Source organism: Triturus cristatus, chromosome 10, assembly GCF_964204655.1.
Source record: "Triturus cristatus chromosome 10, aTriCri1.1, whole genome shotgun sequence".
Taxonomy (NCBI): domain Eukaryota; kingdom Metazoa; phylum Chordata; class Amphibia; order Caudata; family Salamandridae; genus Triturus; species Triturus cristatus.
In genome coordinates, this window is record NC_140593.1 from 560,270,993 (window position 1) to 560,288,767 (window position 17,775).

A 17,775-nucleotide genomic window follows, 5' to 3' on the forward strand; every position below is an offset into this window, starting at 1 on the left:
TTGAACGCAATGGATGTGTCTACCTTCATTCACTATGCCCTAGCTCAACCCGACATATGCTGACGAAGCACTACCACCATCCAGTCTTTTTTCAACAATTTAGTCTCAACTAAACCTACCCATATAGGAACTCATAAGGTTAAACATGCATGGTTGAAAGAAAACCTAAAAGCAGAACTGAAAAAACATGGAATGGAAAAAACAGGCACAGCTCTTCTTCAGAATCTGGTATCCACATTTATAAAGTTCAACTGCAAGAATACAAAAAGGCTGGTAAAGATTAAATCCACTTACATTCACATGAAAATCTTGGAAGCTATTATTCATACTATCAGGACTCACACCATGATTAAACCAGGTGATAAAAAGTGAAAAATCTGGATGGACAAAATGGATGGAATCAGTTTAGCGACAAATAAGAATATATTTATATCAGTAATCAATAAAGTCCAGTGAGAATAGATTTTTCTTTACCTTATAGGTTACTGCATAAATACGTACATTTTAACATACTATTTATCTACAATTGCTTCACTATTGAGTTAATAAAAGGAAAAAATATATAAAACAAGAACATTAGCTTAAAGTAAAGCAACACTTGAAAGTCTGAGTTAATTAAATACAACTTAAATCCAAATATATTACCTTCCTTATACATATATACCTTCCATGTACTTATGTATCTTTATATTTATTACTTTACTCCTAATTCAGCATCACCACTACCCTATATTTCACCCTATACCTCTGTCAATATATTCTCTGCCTCCATTTTCTGACTCATCCCAAATCCCATTCTACTGGTCTGATCCCCAAAATAGCCCTTTCTAGACTCTTCTCTCCTCTACTGTTCATTATATCATCTCAAACCTCTTTTACTATTCAAATTTCTCCAAAAAGCATTTCTAAACCTTTCCCTTATGTATCCCTGCTTGACTCATCCGATACCTCATCATTCTCCCTAATCCACTCCTAGAGACTCTCCACCCCTCAATCTCTCCTTTACTCATCCCAAACCTCCTCTTACTGCTATGCTCTCCAAATAAACACTTCCTAGAAACTTTCCTCTTCTATCCCTCCACTATCCTTTTCTGTCCAACCACTCAAATTAATTTAATATTTCCCTGTATTAATTTATCACTAATCCTTTTTGTGATTTGGAGTAGCGTGCTACTCACCGAAAAGTGCTTTGACGCCTCATCAGAGGTAGTAAGCGTTATATAAATGCAATTACAATTACAATAATTCCAAGCTATGTAGCTACGTAGTCGCTCATGACCTAGTTAAAGCACTTGAATCTGCTGATTGTGGGGCTGATTTTGCACTCTCATTCCACAGAAGAGGTTGCGCCTACATATTTTTGTTGTGTGGCCTAATGAGATATATACAGCGCGTGTAATTTTGGATTTGTGGTATGGCAATTACAATCAACTGGTGGCCTCGTTTACCCTCCCAGGCCCCACAGTCAGTTGCCCCACTAAGCATAGAGTTTACCCTCAATCCTAGCACATCCTGAAGTGGTTAGTTGCGAGTTTATTCTCAGCTCTTTTGAGGGAGTGAATAATTGTGTCAAATCTGCCCTACTTAGGCCAGCAAGAACATCAAACAATAGTCATCAATGGTTTGATTCAAAATGCTCTCTTCGTATTAGGCGGTTATGCAATGCTCTAATGCCTACACCCAGTGATCCTACTAAGGCGGCCATGTTTCGCTCATTTTATAAATTAGTGATGCAAAGAAGGCAAATGTGGCTAAACACCAAAACTTGGGGGCACCTTTTATCAGCTACTAACAGAAGGGTTCATAAAGTCTTTTGGTCAAGATGAGCAATGACTTTCCTTCTACGTTGAACTGTCATATTGCTGGCGAATAGCGGGTGAGACATATTTTGGCTACTTGCTGCCTGCCTACCAGGTGCTCCCCCAGCTTGATTTGTCACTTTATTTTAAATCAGACACTAAATTATTTTCACATTAGATGGGATATTTAAAGATATTCATGGGAGCCCTGCAGAGAAAGCCCCTAGCCCCGATTGGATGCAAATTGATTTGTTAAAGTGCAATATCGACTTTTGGGCTCCATTATTGACTATGTTTTCAACAACCTTGATAGTGAGCACTTACGAAGCTCTTGGCCCGCTTCAATCATCGTCTCCCTATTTAAAAAGGGTAATTTCTCTAAGCTGAGATGCTACAGACCTATTTCACTTCGCCTATATAACAGAATATGGAAATAGGTTACCAACAATATATTACATCCTTCTCAATTTGGATTAAGGGGGCAGCTAGGTCCAGTGCAGGGTGCCTAAATCTTAATCTTATAATAGGTAAATGCACAGTAGCTAAATATTTGCCAGATGGATCTAGCATTCATGGCTTTGTCATCCTTGTTTGACAAGGTCAATCACGCTAAGTTGTAGTTGATCCTGCTCGAGCTGTGTTGGTAGGTAGCATTGATGCACTTCCTATCAGTGCTACATGACATGACACTTTGTCAGTTAACGTTAGGTTTGGTCCCAGCGGAGAGCTATCGGACCCTGTTTATCTAATGCTATCATTGCATCAGGGATGTGTTCTCTTCTTTTTATTCTTTATATTAATAAGTAGAGTCCTGTTTTAACCTCTGCCTGCTTAGATGTCCAAAAGATAAATTGTCTCCCTATTTCATCATTATTATAGATGGACGATGCAGTCCTGATGGCCCACATCACTAAAGCCCTGCAATTTTCTGTTAATTCCTGTACTTGGTTCATGGTGGATCTAGATCTGGTCACAATTATCCCAAATCAAAAATTATGGCCAGTGGCCCCCAAGCGGCTGAGCATCCCTAGCATTTGGTAATACCAGGCTAGATGGAGTAAACAGTGTTCCCTATCTTGTGGTCTACTTGGATTCCTCTGGGGTATCGGATACTAACTCAAACTGCCATGCGATGCTCAGACGATTGGTGGGCATGCCTTTTATTTTGTCCCCTTATTTTTATTAAGCTCCTTTATTGTGTGACCAAGAGCTCCACGACATCTAAACAGCTAATTTCTCCAACTTTCATTTCTCACATTCTAATTTCAACATTCAATGTTCTACTGATGACATTACTTCCATTAAATCACCTCTACACATCTCCCCCCTTTTTAAACACAAATAAAAACCCTTATATAAATCACATTGGAAAAGTACAATCATTGCATTGATATATTTTAAATAGTGAAATTCACCATATAGCCTATAGGTAAAAAGAAGCAAGTATGTAATCTAGCTTAATTGATTAATCTCAAAGATAATCACCTAACTCCATGGGTTGATTAAATAATCTCTTTGGTCTTCTAGTCAACTTGTTAGTTTCTTGTCCCAAGTTTTCTTCATTACCCCTTGACATGTCTTCTACTTGTCTACCTCTGTGTTATTTTGTTGTTCATGACACGCTCCTGGTGCTCTGTAGTTACAACATCTTTTTCCAGATTGTGTGTCCTACCATTTTGTTTCTCTGGCATTTCTACTTTGCATTGTTCACAACACACAGCTAGTCTCTTCAATTTCCACACCTTACCATCTTCTAATCTGGCTACATTATTTAACAATTGTAAAATGAGTTTATGTTCAAAGTAAGAACTAACTCCCTTAGGAACGATGCCTGGTTTCCTAATTCTAACCCACTGTCCAACCTTTAACTTGCTGTGTTTAACCCCATGTTTCCTGTAGTAGTATTCATCTTGTTTATTAATTTTCTCTGACCTTTCCCAAAGACCAGGTCTCAATAGTAGGAGTGGGTAACCATCCTGGGGTAAACTTTGATCTATTTTTCCTTCCTCTCATTAATTCAAATAGGGAAAGCCCTGTGTATGCTGTGGATTTATATGACCAAAGAGTTTTTAACACTTGCAGTACCAAACAAGATTTATTTTTTTAAATAAATCGTTTAATTGCAATTAAAATGAAAACAGCAACATCATATAGTGCAGTATTAAGGCACCAAGCATTGGTGCTTGTCTTTCCACGATTCCCAATAGCCCCCCACCCCACCACCCACCAAGCAGACAAGGTACTAATCAACAGCAGCGTTTGTGTGTTCCTGGCATCAAACATCAACTCCCGCTATTCCATCTGAAGTTCACAATCCCCCCAGATGATCGTTCCATTTCCCCCAAATTTTGGTCCATTTGCCGAGAGAGCCCCTCCTCTCGTAGACTGCCCTCTCCACAAGCATGCACCAGTCCATATCTAATTTTCAATCACTCAGTTGCGGCGGTTGTTCCGCTCTCCATACACGACCAATTCTGTGTTTCATCACCGTTATCCACAAAGCCATCCAGATCTGGTCCATGCTGGTGAGGTCAACCTCTTCCCATATGTTTAACAGACACCATTTTGGGGAGATTTCTACTAACATTATTTAAACAAGTCACCACTGATCCCCAATACTCCTGAATAGCTGGGCAACTCCATATAAAGTGATATAAAGTGCCTATTTGCCAACAATTCCTGAGACACATTGTTGTGGTTGCTCTGCCCATGTTTGCTAGGGTAGTACATGCATAATAACACTTATATAGCATTTTCAATTGCACCAGACAGAATCTAGATGGCATGGCCACCTTCCGTATGGATTCCAGGGCCTCTGACCACTCAATATCCTCCTAGGACCTGTTAATTAGTTTGCAATAAGCGGGGAAAATTTGGGCATATAGTCGGTCAGTGATCTATCCTCAGGGGGAGATGATTCCAGGAGCTCCTCTCCTTTTGGCGATGCCTTGTGAAGTGCGTGGCAGATTTGAAGGTAGTGGTAAGCCTCAGTGGCAGTGGCATAACAAAACTTCAGGGGTCCCCCCTGCAAAATACATGGAGGGGGCCCCCCATGCTGTGGACCCAGTCTGGAGCTCTCAGGCCAGTGGCCCACTGCTGTGCACAGCAGGGACAGATTGGGGAAGTGCAGTGAAAGGGCCTGACCACTATAAGGGGATCTCGGGGGGGCTGCTCCCCAAGACAAATTGGGAAAGAAATCCCCAAATGTGTGCACTCTACAACATATTTTTCACAATATACTCAAATGTATTAACTAGTTCTACCCACAGCCTTTTTTACGGAGAACACAAAAAATAAGACATACCAGTCCCCATATGGTGCATTCAAAGCGAGCGCAGCGAGGGCTCTTGACTGCTACAAGAGGGTTTGGGGGGTCCTTCCCCAAGATATATATTTTTTTATTGTGAAATGGACTATTTTACAACACTTTTTTCATTAAATATTCAAAATGTAATACTTTCAAAGCATAGTAAATGATGACCTTGAAGTTCACCAGGGTACCAAGTCATACCCACAAACATTCTTAAGAAGAACACAAAAAAACATAAGATTTCAAGCATGGAACATGAATTTAAATATTCAGATGGGAGGTGATAATGTATGCTATTGTAAGCCAATAAATATGATTTATTTTTATTTAGCACTTATCTACTGTAACAAGAGTCGCAAAACATAATAGTATGGCATTCATAGATGGCAGGGCACAAAAGACCTTCTAAGGCACATATTGACAATGTAGAAACCACAGTTCATAATTATACTAATGAATTGATTGATGTTTGTGGGGAAATGATTGTACTAGCCCCATTAACTTGAATTAAGTGATGAAGTAAACGCACTGTGCTTTCCTGACCTGTAGCATCATGCAGAAATACCTTACAGTTACACAACTCTCAGCTTGCTTAATATGATTCGAATTTCAAAACAAAAGCTTCCGAACTAAACTAATTAAGGTGAGTAGAGGAGGACACTAGAGGATCTCTGAAGACGATACTGGGCGGCAGCATTGTATTGTGCAGCGCAGAGTTTGGTCTGACTCACTTGAATGTCCTGGAGGCTAAAAGTGAGTGGTAGTGGTGGCGGCCATTGGCCAGGCAGCTGGCCTGCTTTGAAATCGGTTCCCATTCTGTCAAAAAAGTCCCCCATCACAAAATAAGCTCCTCACCCTTCCAGCCTCTTGGGGAAATGCCTGGTGCTTGGTACTGTCAGTCCAGTACTGGATGTGATGCTGAAGCAAGTGCTCAGTCAGTGACACAACTCACATACCATTTTTGCCAAAGCAAAGAGCCACTTGCACACCCAGTCAGACAGTGACAGAGGAATTTCGACATTCACTCACACAGCACTTATGTATCCAGCAGTAATGGAGCGAGTTGCATACAGAGTTACATCCACTCACTAACACAGCCAGTAAGCTATCCATACAGCCACTTGCATACAGATTTATACACCCATAGAATTACTAGGAGAGACACTCATATACCAATACAGTTACTTACACATACATTCATATATCCAAAGAGGGACTAAAAAACTCACAGATATATAATCAAGTACTGACACTCCTAGTCACCCATCCAGATATTTAGTCCTTTAAACATGTGTTGGGCCTGTTACTGCACAGCCTGTGTGTGTAGTTTTACAGCCAGGTTGACTTAGCTTTTCAAATCCCTTGCCAAGCCTTACATTTTCTTTCTACTACATATACTCACCCGTAAGGTAAGCTGTAGGTAGGTCATATGGCAGGGTGATGCGCTTAAAAGGTACGACATATACTTTGAAGTTTAAGTGAGTTACGTGTGCACTTACAGTCCCATTCAAACAGTTATACATCCAGTCTCCCACCAATACTGCAACTTATATATATATATATTTAGAAAACTATAGTCACTCTCCTAGCCAGTCAAAGAGAGACAGAGGCACTTCGACATTCACTCACACACCCACACAACACTAATGTATCCAGCAATAACACAACTAGTTGGACACACAGTTATACAACCCAACACACACCAACACAGCCAGTAAGCTATCCATACAGTTACATGCATACACCTATAGGGTTACTAAGAGAGCCACTCATATACCAATATAGTTACTTACACATACAGTGACACACCCAACGAGGGACTGAAACACTCACTCAGATATGTAGGCAAGTACTGAAACTCCCACCCATACTGCAACTCACATACCTATTTACAAAAGCATAGAGCCACTTGCATACCCAGTCAGACAGCAACAGAGGCACTTTGACATTCACTCAAACACAGCACTTATGTATCCAGCAGTAACAGAGCTATTTGCACACACAGTTACATACCTCGACACTCACTAACACAGCCAGTAAGCTATCAATACATCCACTTGTATACAGATGTATACACTCACGGAGATACTGAGAGAGCCACTCATATACCAATATAGTTATTTAGACATAGAGTGGCACACCCAAAGATGGACTGAAACACTCACTCAGATATGTAGCCAAGTACTGACACTCCTCTTCACCCATCCAGACAAGTAGTCCTTTAAACATGTGTTCGGCCTCCTACTGCACAGCCTGTGTGTGCAGTTTTACTGCCAGGTCAACTTGGCATTTAAAACCCCTTTGTCAAGCGTTAAACTCCCTTTTACTACATATAAATCACCAATAAGGTAGGCTGTAGGTAGGTCATAGGGCAGGGTAATATGTGCTTATAAGGTAAGACACACTACTTTGAAGTTTCAGTGAGTTACATATGCCCTACAGACCCATACGCCCAGTTAAACATCAAGTGTCCTGACTGAAACACTCACTCAGATATGTAGTGAAGTGGTGACACTCCCACCCATGCTGCAAATCACATACCTATTCACAAAAGCATAGAGCCACTTGCACACCCAGTCAGACAGCAACAAAGGAACTTTGACATTTACGTACACAGCACTTATGTATCCAGCAGTAACAAAGCTAGTTCCACCCACAGTTACATACTCTAACACTCACTAACACAGCCAGTAAGCTATCCATACGCAGACTTGCATACAGATTTATACACCCATAGAGTTACTAAGAGAGCCACTCATATACCAGTATAGTGATTTATACATACAGTCACACACCCAAAGAGGGACTGAAAAATTCATAGATAAGTAGTCAAGTACTGACAATCCTAGCCACTCCTAGTCCTTTAAACATGTGTTGGGCCTGTTACTGCGCTGCCTGTGCATGTAGTTTTACTGCCAGGTTGACTTGGCATTTCAAATCCCTTGCCAAGCCTTACATTTTCTTTCTACTACATGTAAGTCACACCTTAGTTATTCTATAAGTAAGCCATAGGAAAGGTGGTATGTAAGAACAACATGTACTTTGTCAGGCAGTAGAGCTGTTACGTTTTATAGTTCCGGAATGGTATGAAACACTAATATATTGAATTATGTAGGTATTTAGATGCTTGAAGTATGGAACAAAAAATGAATACTGCATTTTGTTTTCAGATATCTACTTGTGTAAAATGAGAAGAATTTAAGATGACAAAAAAGGAAAAGATGAGCAAAGCACAAAAGAAACAGTATTAATGACAAAAACTGAGAGCAAAAAAGAAAATGACGGACAGAACGTAGTGGGGAAAAAACATCTGCTTTTAAGAGAGCTAAGGAGTTTCTTACAACAGTGTTAAGAAAAAGTTTAAATGTGGAAAATGATGTGAATAAAAAGGAAGTTTTACCAAGAACTCAGAAACGACAAGCAGTAACTCATGTTCAAAGTTCAAAAAAACAACTCATCTGACAGAAAAGCATAAACACTACGAAGACATAAGAAAAAAAAATGTAGAAATAGGGTAATACAAAATTTGGAAAAAATATAAAACAGTATAAGAGAAGAACAGCAGCTTACAAGCACAAAGAACTCATAGAAAGTGTAGTAGATAAAGCATTTGCATTTAAGCGTAAACTATTAATCTTAATAGTAAAGAGAATGAGAACACTGGATAAAACAGTGTTCTGTATGAAGAGGAAGAGCCAGAAAAAAACACTTGTTAATAAAACTCATTTTTGTAAAATATTCAGTGGCGAATCGAATCATACTTCCAGTGATGAGCCTTTCTTTAATGATCAAAGGTACCTTCAAGAGAATACATTAGTGCACACAGTTGAAACAACTGGTCAATGTTATGAGGTGAAAGATGGTACTCCCATTCACTTGAGAGGAGATGGTTCCTGGGAATTTTGAAGAAGTGATAGCTGAAGAGGTACAAGGAAGATATAGGCAGGCCCCTGTATACAAATGGAACTGTAGTAGGATTTACAGTGTTCAGCAGGAATAAACTGATATATTGAGAGCTTTTATACGTCAGTTTCCATGCGAAAGGATTAAATCCATGCACATTTAGGAGGTATACTAATTTACAGGGACATTCACTAGCATGTCTATCAAAGAAAGTGTGCCAAGGCACCTTCATCACTTCAGAATGTTGGCTATTCATCATTGTAGAATGCAAAATTTGGTTAGAAGGCTTTACTATGTGAAAGTCCTGCCTTATGTTTAGGAGAAATTATTAGAGCTCTAATGCATGACACAGTAGCAGAGATAGAAAACGTTTGTGAAGATGTTCAATTTTGTTTCTCTCGTCCTGATCAGCAGTCTAAAAAAATGAAGGGTTAGTTACTGAAGGTATAGAGGAGCAGGACACAGGCAATAGTATTGACAACTTTACTGAAGAGATTGCAAAGGTTAGCACAGTTTCTTCAGAAAAACCACATTGTGTTTGTATTGTTTGTTGACACACTCACTACAAAAGTCAAACTCACAATGTTTCTCTCCACTCAAAAACTGAACAAGAGAACAGAGATAAGTGGAAATAATTTATTGTAAATTTACTTGCAGAGTATTGCTTTGATTTATCCACACATCAAAATATATGTACGTATTGCTATGATAAGTTAGAGGATGACAAAAAGCCAACCAGAGCAAAACATAACAAACTGGAATTTATAACAATTTCAGAAGAGTTACGATAATTAAATATTAATGAATCAATTCTCATACAATATATACATACATTTCATGTCCCTCACAATGGGGCGACATAACTGATGTTCATGTTGATTTATTCAAGTTTGGTAGAACACTGAAATTAAAAGATTTCTTCAGTAATCAAGGGTGCAATTACTTAGAGCGAATTGATTTGAATCCTACACCATCACTAAGTGTGGCAGATGTGCGAAATGTCCAGTGTTTGTTATCAATAGAAGAGGAGACAGAAATTGAGATGGGGACATTATTAAAAGATCTGGATATTGTTAAAAATCTCAGTGTAGACAGCGGTTTGCGTCCCAAATCCAAACGTATACCTATTGGATCGTGTCATCAAAACATTGACCTATTTTGTGAAAAGGTATTGGAAGATCTATGCAGACTAGAAGATCCCAATAGATTCTTCTCTAGTAATTGCAATAATCAGACCAAGGGAGAAAGGGCAGCCCTGAGGAGATTAGAGCAAGACAACACTATAGTTATTTGAAAAGCAGACAAAGGTAATAATATAGTAGTGATGGACAAACTTGAATATATAAAGGAAATATAATGTCAGTTAGATGATATTGCATGTTATGAACGGGTAAGTGGGAATACTATGCCTGACCTCATGTCTCTGATCGATATTAAGCTGAGTGGTTGGCAGGAGAGTTGTTTATTATCAGATTCTGAATAAAGGTATTTGAAAGTGTGCCAACGAAGATTTCCCTGTATCTATGCACTTCCAAAGGTCCACAAAAGAGCACCTTTTCCCCCTGGACGGCCTATTATTTCAGGGGCAGGCTCTCCTACAGAGCGAATATCTGAGTTTGTTGACTTGAGATTGCAGAAGCATGTGATGGATCTTCCGTCATATACACGGACGTGTTGCTTAAATTGAAGGACTTTGTGTGGTCGGATGACCTACTTTTTGTGACAATGGATGTAGTTAGCCTCTACACGTGTATTGAAAATAAATTTGGAATGTTGGCGATAGAGTACTATATATCAAATAAGGGGCACTGTTCCAGGGTTTGTGTATGCAATTAGTAAACACGTAGTCCTCACACTTAGGGGGACAAAAAAGAGAAACAAAGAGAGGGAGGAAGAGAGGTGTCAGGTCATGGGCTTGGGAGAAACATAACTTGTCTCTTGTAGCCCTCACACATCCCAGGGGATGTCATGCTTCATCATCGGGCAGTTGCTCCTCGTCGGGCCAGCGGTGCAATGCCCTACGGGTCCCCCGAAGGGACTCTTTGACGGAGATCTTTTAGAGAGCTGCCGATGGGTGCATGTGGGTGTGTGGGTAACAGGTAGGGTGTGAAGGGCAGTGCGTGCGTGCAGTGCAAATAAAAATGCCTAAGGGTAGCCAAAAAAGTTTTTAATGAGGAGGTACCCTTGGCAGAGTAAAACAACCCGTAGGTTAGGGGTTACCAGCGTGGGCGCAATGTGCCCTTGGTAACTTCGTTAAAGGTCGACATGTTTCACGCCTGAAAACGGTCAAACGATCTTTGGCGTTTCTTCAGGACCAAGAGTGTAGGTGGAGTGTAGTGAGTGCACGAAAATCTGTGTTAAAAGTGGGGTAACAATGGCCCACTTGAAGGCTAATAAGTGGGGAAAAGAGAAGAAGGGGAGGAGCCTACAGCTACTAGTCAGTGGCTAACATATATCCTAATAAGATTAATGCCCCTTCGAATATGACCTAGATACAAAGAAAAAGTTTCTTCATGAGCTAATGGCGTGGGATGCCCGCACCTTCTTGGGGGTTTTGCTCGGGTGTCGGCGTGACTCGCCTACCCCGTCCGGACGCCTGCTCGTAGGCGATAGAGTACTACCTTGATAGGGAAAGGGCTGACATGTATGAATATAACCATATGGTACTTGAAATGATTGACCTGATTTTGACAAAAAATTACTTTCTTCATGACGGGCAATGGTACCATCAGGTCCGGGGTACAGCCATGGGCACCAGGTTTGCCCCCTCTTATGCCTGCCTCTTTATGGGGTGGTACGAGAGGGGGCACGCCTGAGATGGAGGTGCCTCCCCCTGGACACAACATATTGTGTTCTGGGGGAGATACATCGACAATATTATATGCCTATGGTCTGGTTCAAAGGAAAGCCTTGATGAATATCTCCTATACCTTAACAATAATCCCTTTAATGTGCAGCTAACAATGTCCTGCGATAGAGAGAAGATCGATTTTTGGGATCTCCGCTTTTATGTAAAGGATGGGGTTGTCCAAATTATACTATGTCATAAGGAAACAGCATGCAATGGAATATTGTATGCTACAAGTGCTATGCACATTCTGTAATTAAAAACATTCCTTACGGAGAAATGGTTAGAGTGCGGAGAAACTATTCTGAATAGGCTGCATTTAAAGCCAACATTGTGGATATACGTAACCATTTTCTTAAAAGGGGTTCTGATACACAGGATGTAGGTAGGGCAGAAGAAAGAGTATGCAAACTAAAGAGAGAAAGTACGTTAGTTGCTAATAAAAAGAAACATACAGCATCCACCCACAAATTACCATTTGTAAAGTACACTACCCATTAGGAAAAAATCTTCAATATTTTTAAAAATATCTGGCATTTACTTTTGGAAATACCAAGTCTAAGGAATGATCTTACTGTTAATCCATCAATTACTTATAAATGAGGTCAAACCCAAAAGACATGTTATGTCCTAGTTATGTTACTACATCTAACTGTTCTGGAACGTGGTTGCCAAAAAGACCATATGGTTTCCATACGTGTACTGCATGCAATATTTGTAAATTTGGGGTAAATACGATTCAACACTTCTCCTACAATAGTGCAAAACAATATGAAATTAGGGAATTTATAAATTGCAACACCAGTTATGTGATTTATGTTTTAGGCTGCAGCTGCAACTTGATATATCTAGGAAGTACTGTACGGAGCCTTAAACTTAGAATCCAAGAGCACCGTCGTGCCATCTTGAAAGGAGACATAAGGTACCCTATGGCCGATCATTATAAGCAACATCATATGTCTGGTTCCACCTTTTGGTTCCATGGCATCGAACACGTGCCAATTAACACTAGAGGTGGGAGTCGTGAGTTAGTATTAAGACAGACAGAGGCAAAATGGATTTGCAGACTGCGTGCTATTAAGTACGGTCACAATACAGATAATGAATTCCACTATTTTTTAAATTAAATCTGTATGTATTTCATCTTACTGATCCTGTAAGCTTGACATAAACCCCCCCTTTTCTGATGTATTCAATGACATCTGATGTCAATTTCCCAAAAATTAGGTTGATGGCTTACTAGTTAAATTTAATTCCATCTTTCCTTTGTTATGGTGTAATATCTGACCCTTCTGTGAAGCATTGTTAGTGTAATTTCATAGAACGTATTTTTGTGCATCTTCTTGGGATAGTACATTAAATCTTTAAGATATGTTATATACAAAATATTAATATATGTTTTCGAAAGTTCACATGTATATATTTTTATCCTCCACCATTGTGTTAACTTGTATTTAATTTGTCCTCTTTGTTTTTTCATCATTATACTAGACCGAAAATTGGAATTTGAGATGCAATGGAGATGCACAAATTGTGGTTTATTGCTATGATTTTTTGTTGATTTCTTTTGATATTTTGGGGGAGCACCATTTCTGTTTCTTTAACATTATTTGCCTGTCGTGCCACAATAATGATCTATATGGTTCAGTATTTTAAATTAATGTGGTAATTATTTTGGGACCAGGCACTCTTTGGTAATAAATGTTGTGCGATTCTACTGATTATTCTATGGTATGTGAGTATATTATGGTGGAAATATGCTTAGACAGCTAATCGTTAGTTGATGTTATTCATTCATCCATATTTTTTTAATATTCTTCTATGGTATATTTAGTTATTTTAACATGGTGCCCGTCATGATAACGGGGATCATTGTGGTTTTTGCTACAATTCTAGCACCCTTTAAATATGGCAGTGGCAGTTAGAGATTACGGGTTATAATTTCCGGAGAATACATGATGAGTATTTTGACCTCGGGGTCCGAAATTATGTAGCCGATATTATCACATATGACATTGACAAATAGATCTGCCATAGATATAAATGTGTTTTTTTTGGGTGAAATCGGGTTATGTAATAATTTGTTGCCGTTTCTTCTTTGCCACTTAAAAATGGTGCCATTTAAGCTATAGTCTGTTTTCGCTATCTGAGGTATTTTGCCTCCCCAAAATGGCGTTTACTGGTTTCCTGTATACACTTTGTCGAGCACTCTAGCTGCCAGAGTGCACAGGTGCCCATTACAATGAACGGGGTAACCCAAAAGTAATCAAGGACCTGGGTGTTGTATGGTACAAAAGACAGTGGTCCTAAACTTATATTTAAATTGAATCAATCAAAGGTTATGATTTAACATATTATTGAATAAAGTACTCAACATCAAAAGTGCAACAAACGACCATAATCTGGATCACCATATATTTATTTACAGCAATTTTGTGAAAACCAGACAGTAAGTAATACAAATAGCAATTTGAGAAAGTTTGCTCCAGAGGGAGACGTGCAATAAAACAGAGTGCTCAAGAGTGAAGTGATGAAGAGAGATACTTCAACGGAAATGTATAGGAAATTCAATATGTCAAAGCAAAAACACGGGGGACCGGTTGCAAATCACCGTCCTTAGATGACCTGGCCCAATTAAATTCACACAAGATTGCACAGGTGCAGCTGTTTTCGATAACCTGTGTAGGGTATTTCAAGCCCATAACAACATGGTTCCGAGTCTCTCTACCCACGGATGTTACCGGCTGGGAGGTGTAAAACTACTGCGTATTAAGGTGAGGTTTTTTCAGAATAATTGGGTGCCTAAAACTTTTTTGGAGTGCTTGGGCCCCTAAATTTTGCAACTATTATCCTTGGCTTTTAAGTTTATTAACTAAAAACGTACTAGTTTAAACTTTATTTTGGCGTGCTGGGTCATTTAATTGTTGTAACTGTTATTGATGGCCTTTAAGCTTATTTGCTAAATGCACTAGTTTGGTTAATGCTATTTCAAACAACTTTCGCTAATCCGACACCGTTATACTGGGTTTAGCCCTTAGGAAAGTGCTCTCATTAGCTTGCAAATCACAATTTGGGTTAAGAATACTCAGTGATGCGTAATTTAATTCAACGCTGATATATCAGGCAGAATTGACCGTGTTTGCAGACATGATTTTAAGCCAGTCCGGATCTTATATTCTCATTTTCTGGGCTTTAAAAGTTTATTTTTAAATGATTATGCTGCATTTCCGAGCTGATTTGACCTTTTTTATACGCAAGAGCTTCAGCCAGCCCGGATCTTATATGTTCATTTTCTGTCTTTTAAATGTTTAGATTCAAACAACTATGCTGCATTTTTTTCTCCCTGCATTACCATATTTGATAAACATACACCAAGGTAATACAGTACAGACTATAATATAGTGGAAATTATAGTGAGATAATTTGAATAATGATGCGCAATATATCATTTACATTTTAATCTTTTTAAAAACAATGTTTTCGATTTGAGTAATTAATACATTTCTTTTCAATTTTACTGTTAGGTGGAGGTCATCCCACTGGGGACTGAGGGCACTTATCCTTTTGATCTCTAATATTCTACTGACACTCATCGAGTTGACTTGGTAAGTCTGAGAGTTTGAAAGATTATATACTGGCTACAGTTTTAGGAGACGTTTTTATGACTTAGGTACCTAATTATTACGTATATCAAGACTTTGTTAACAGCATCATATATTAATCTATTATAGATGCTGGTTTGAAGACAAACTTCGGGCGAATGATTCTTTTTGGCCCAGCCTGTGAATTGCCTAATGCAGAAGACTATTAAGTCTGTTAGTGTGATTTTAAGAGGTGAGGTTGATTATCAGATATTTTTTGTGGTGCTCGATCTCCATTCCAATTCGCATCTCCTTCCTGTTTTTGGTTTATCCCCTCTGTTCCTTCACTTTAGTTTAGCATTTTTTCATAATCACTTGCTTTTTTGATTTGGGGAACACAATTCCCACAATATAGGTAATGTTCAATGCGTATGTATTAAAAGAATCGATATAAATTATTGGCAAAATTATTTTGTGATACATTTTTAAAGTTGTATGGGACTATTTTTTTTTTTTAATTTCAAATATTTTTTATTGAAGAACCAAAAACAATACAATAACTCTTCCGTGCACCAAGATCAGTACAGTCATGTCATATGTACAAATACAAAAAATGAAAATGAATGACAAAACAGTAAATAAAGAATAAAACCCCAATCCAGCTCGCATCATCAATTACCAATACAGTCTATTACATTGCTTCATGTGTGGCGCGCAGCGCCCCGGGACTCGTTGGATCAAACACGCTGCACCCAACCACAACCCCACTCAGAGGGAACAAGCAAAATATACCTCTCAGGGTGGGTCATAATGAAAGGAGGATGCATCCAATGACCTCCAGAGCTTTTTGTTTGAGGGGCTCCAGGTAGAAGCTTGAAGCGCCGGATTACTTGACCCCCTCAGGAAAGACAACCACTCCTGCCAGATTTTAAAGCTCACTTCAGACGCATTTTTCCATTTGCAAAGAATCACTTTACATGCCATTGTTAACATTAAGTCCATCAATTGGCGATCTTGGTCAGTTGTTATTTGTGGGTCCAGTGCCCCCAGAATGACGTAAATAAATTCCTGTACAGGTTTTATCTTAAAGACATGGGAAATGCAATCAAATACTCTCCCCCAATAATCCTTTAATGAAGAACAGGAGAAAAGCATATGCGCAAGATCCCCGGTGCCTAGCTGACAGTTCCAGCACACAGGCGAATCTCTTAATTTACATCTGAACAGCCTGTCGGGAGTCCAATAGGCCCTGTTGAGAAGCATATACTTCGTCTGAAATAGAATGGGTGAGACTTTATGTGTAAGGGCTAACTTATGAATCACCTCCCAGTCAAAGGGTATGCCTGATAGATTTGGCTCCGCTTCCCATACGCTTTCCACTCTTTTGTGTTTTTTCATGGGTAGGGGCAACAACAATTTATATACTTTCGACACAAAGTGACCATCGTGTATTAGTCGTGGGATCTGCTGTATAAGCCAAGGGACATACGGAGAGAAGCTGTTTGCTGTCAGAATCGATTTAAGTTTAAGAAAATCATAAAAATCCATCGGACTAAGATCATGCCTGCTCTGTAAGGTCGAGAATGGCAGAGGAGCCCCATCCTCATACAAGTCCTTCACTAAGTTAATGCCCTTCTTGGACCATGACTCCCAAAATATAGTCCTACCCTTAATCTTGAGATGAGCATTCCTCCACAAGGACATATACGAGGACCTGGCGACTGTCAGGTTTGTTTTATGTGTTTGATCGAGTCTAAGTAAGGCCCTTCTAGTATTAAGCATGATGTACTTGGAGTGAGGAAGGTGTGACAGGTTCATCGTAAGGAGGGCCTCCAAAGGCGCGTGATCTACCAAAGACTCCTCTATATTTATCCATAATGGTGTGTAAGTAGGGGATTTCAACAGCCACTGTGCGCCCTGTTTGCACAGAAACGCCGTCTGATAGCTCCTGAAGGAGGGGAGACCGAGTCCGCCTTTATCCTTTGCTAATTGTAACTTCTTCAGAGAGACTCTGGCCTTCTTACCCTGCCACAGAAAATTCCCAAACACCTGATCCACCTTAGTAAGAAAAGCATTAGAGAACGTCATAGGGAGCATGCTTGCCAAATAATTGACCAACGGAGTCGACATCATTTTAAGCGTCTCTGCTCTACCCCACCAAGAGAGAAACTTTGGTGACCAACCATCAAGCAGTGTAGAAATCTTTTTCAAGGTCAAGTCTTCATTTACTTTCAGCGTGGAAATCAGGTCCTTGTCAAAATCCAGCCCAAGATACTTAAAGCACCGAGGTTGCCACGTAAGCCCGGAATCTCCAATAATCCCTTTATCCCCAAC